The 3,810-nt window shown below is 36.1% G+C and overlaps 1 pseudogene; it reads left to right on the top strand.

Moving 5' to 3' along the window:
• The first annotated feature begins 795 nt into the window (after positions 1–795).
• Positions 796–3,112, top strand: LOC137719913 (probable peptidyl-tRNA hydrolase 2; annotated as a pseudogene).
• The last annotated feature ends 698 nt before the right edge of the window (positions 3,113–3,810 follow it).

Below are 3,810 nucleotides of genomic sequence, written 5' to 3'. Positions count from 1 at the left end.
CATCATGGGGAATGTTTTCATGATTCATGGTCGTTTCAATTATCTTTCTTTATTTTAAAAGAACCTGATTGGCAGAAAACAATTGAGCCTTTGAATTTGTAAAAGATCATTCTTTGAAAGTCGGAATTGCATCTCCAATACGTTGTATCACATGCAACAAAGAAAAATTAAATTGAATCAATAGCATTAGATCAATTTAATAAAATAATAAATTAATCATAAAAATTAAGGAAAATTAATGAAAAAGGTTTCAAAACTTTACTTTTTAACCAAAGACCATCTAATAACTTTATTTAATGACAAGGACAAAAGAAAAAACATAAAATATAAACATGTGTGCCCAACGCTCGTTAAGTTTCATAAACAATATAGTACTGTTAAGTTTCATAAATAGTGTAGTACCGTTAAGTTTCATAAACAGTGTAGTACAATTAAATCTCATAAACAGTGTAATACCGTTAACTTTCATAAACAGTGTACTACCGTTAAGTTTCATGAACAGTGGTACAATTAAGTTTTATAAACAATGTAGTAAGTTTCACAAACAGTGTAGTACCATTAAGTTTCATAAATAGTGTAATAAGTTTCATAAACAGTGTAGTACTATTAAATTTCATAAACAATGTACAAACTCTCTTTAGCGCATCGCCAAGAGCGTGCTGATAACGTGTTGTAGACATAATTTGCTAAACAATTATAGAGGCCAGAGAGAGGAGGTATGGCATAGAGAGAGAAGAGATGTGTAATTGTGAGGTGTGTATTATCTCACCCCATTGTGCCTTTATTTATAGTAATATGGAAGGTAAATTCCTTACCCTAATATGATTACAATTTTAATAGGATAATATATAGTCTAGGAGATATGGTACAATCCCATAAGGATATCCCATATATGATAGGATTTACATGATCACATGCCTAATCTAATAGGATTGCAACAAAACGTACATTTTAAGATTAGTATTAGTGATATTTAGCTTGATAACGTGTTCAAATAAGTTTTTTTTAAAAAAAAAAAAAAAAAAAAAAAATTAAAACAGGTATTGTTATCTATACATCCATTTTAACTTTTCACACACTCCCCAATTTCTAACAGACATATCACTTATCATACTCTTCTCAATTTTCGGCTGTCGGATCAATGAATTAAAGAAGATCTCACAACCCTTTTTTGTCTTTCAGAAGAGCCCACTGGCCCAGCTCTCTTTGACTTGCCCCGAGTGAACCCACCCGAATTTCGCACTAGTTGTTCCACTTCTCCTCGACCTCCTCTGCAAAACCCCAAGCACGTTCACAGTCGTCCGATCTAGGGCTACTAATTTCCGATATTCGGTACTCAGATGCAACATCAATGATGATAGGGTTGGGTTGGGTTGGGTGGGTGCCATTTTGGTAGGAGCGGGCTAGCTTGCTTTGGGGTATTGCTTTGGCACTCGTTACCCTTCTTCTCGCATTATTTTCTCAACCAGACTCGCTAAGTAGGCTGCACTTGCCAATGATCTTAGTAATGGAAAGAAGAAGAAGAACAAGGACAAGCCCAAAGATCCTATCGAGATTGAAAACCTCGTCGACATTCTCCAAGATTTCAAAATGGTATTACTTCAAGCTTCATCTCTCTCTTTCTCTCTTTCTCTCTCTCTCTCTCTCTCTCTCTCTCTCTCTCTCTCTCTTCCTTTAATACTTGATGATTTCGAAGCACTTGTGATTCCGTATTCCTTTATTCACTTTCTTGATTGTTTTCTTCAGGTTTTGGTGGTCAGGACTGATCTAAAGATGGGTAAAGGGAAAATTGCCGCTCAATGCAGGTAGCTGTAGATACTTTAGTTTTTTTTTTTTTTTTTTTTGGTGCACTAAAATTAAGCCATTCCTTTATATGCACCCTTTTATGTATTTTCAAATTGAGTAATTATAGGTGTTATGTTTGTTAAATGGTTAACTTCTTTAAAAGCACTTTCATTCATTTTAAAAGCACTTTGAAACGAGCCTTTATTGACTAGTTAATTTTTCTCTATTGATCGAATTATTTTTTTTTGTTCAAACTTGTTATCGGAATGTTTGTTCATTGTTTAGCCATGCGACTTTAGGCCTCTATAAAAAGGTCCTCCATCGAGCACCAAAAGCTTTAAACAGGTAAAGCAATTGATGCTAGAAAAACTCAGATTGCACCAAGTGAGTTGCTTGGTTACATTTCTATAGTTGACTTTAATCTTGATTTTAATATTCTTTTAGCCTTTGGTGATGTTCATGTCACTAATGTCAATCAAATAGAAAACTAGTTTTACTCACAAAAATTTGAATATATTACTGAGAAGCGGAGGCTTTCGTCATCACAACTTGAGAAAGATTGAATTAAGTCGATCAGCATAATGCTCTCGAAGAATAAGAGTTTCCAAGTTGTGTACCGCCATCCTCATTGACATTTTTTAATTGTATTTTGGTGTTACTTGTTTTTTTAGTACTGCTGCAAACAGATCCGTTGTAATTTGTCGTATTTGTTCCCCATATGCGCCATGAAATTTATATTCTTAACTTGTTTCTTATTGAGTTGACCTTCCAAAGTTACTTATTTGGTCCTATGTTTTCTTCCAGATTCAAGGACAGTGATGGCTATTCTTGGCATGTTTCTCTTCTCCATTATCTTGTTTGTTGATGAGCCTTTCTTAAGCATAGTCCCTATGCGTGGGGTGTTGTTGACTTAGATTGGTTGTTTGGAAGGCCAAGCCCCTCTATATTATGTTGGTAGGATATTGCGTAGGAGAGGTTTTGAGCTTGTGAATGTAGCATATGGAATTCTTATGTCTGACAAAATGTACAATATCGAAATGTCACTTTGATTTTCCCTCATCATTTTACCTGCACTTCACTTATCCCAAATTTTCAACCCATTCATATGCAGGACCTGTTGAAGTGGTTGATGATGTAACAGGTGGACTGAAGCTCTTGTAGTTTGTTTGATTTCAATGGTGCATATCGTATTGCGATGAGAGTTTCAAGGATAAGTCAATGCCATGGGCAGCAACATCAACCATACCGGAAGAGAATTGGTTCAATTTCATGTTCAATGTCCATTCTCTGAAAGCCTGACTTAGAAATCTACGTGTGCTTCTATCCCAAGGATCGATGATGATGATGATGATGATGATGAAAAGTCGATGAAATTGCATTATTTATTATGATTATGAAACTTCTAATGCACTAATGTAAGGATACTTTTTTTTGAATTCATCCATTACTTGGCAGAGAAATTGAAATCAGAACATAAACCATGTTCCTAGTTTTGGCATTTGCAGCATTGTCTCTGTTGACCCTAAAAATTACAAAGCCTACGTGGCGTGTAGGCCGAGTAACTAATGAGCTAACTGCGTCATTCGATTGATACAGGGCATGCCAACTCGTAGGCCGAGCCTGGCCGAGGAGTACAATTTGTTGATGTTGCGTTGAGTGCGTTGCTGACTTCTTAAACTTGCGATTGCGGCCGAGGAAGGAACAAATCCCAACCTTTGGATTCTCGAGCTTGAAGAAAAGGCTGCTAGTTCTGCTAAGTTCACGAATCGTCGGTGCCAGATTCGGTCACAGTGATTATATTTGTGAAAGTATAAACACGCTGAATCGACACCAGACTATATGGACACAAGTACTCAAATGAGATGTATGTCTTGATGGTAAATGTGGTTCGGCCGTTAGAATGCCGAACTCTGAAACTCACTTGTGAGTATCCAATCATAAAATCACTCGGCGTTCAATGTGCCAAATGTTGTAAATTGTAACACCTTACTTTGCCGAGAAGGCTAATAAGATGACCTCTGCCAA

Source organism: Pyrus communis, chromosome 16 (genome assembly GCF_963583255.1).
Source record: "Pyrus communis chromosome 16, drPyrComm1.1, whole genome shotgun sequence".
Taxonomy (NCBI): Eukaryota; Viridiplantae; Streptophyta; class Magnoliopsida; order Rosales; family Rosaceae; genus Pyrus; species Pyrus communis.
This window is presented reverse-complemented; position numbering and strand designations above follow the sequence as displayed.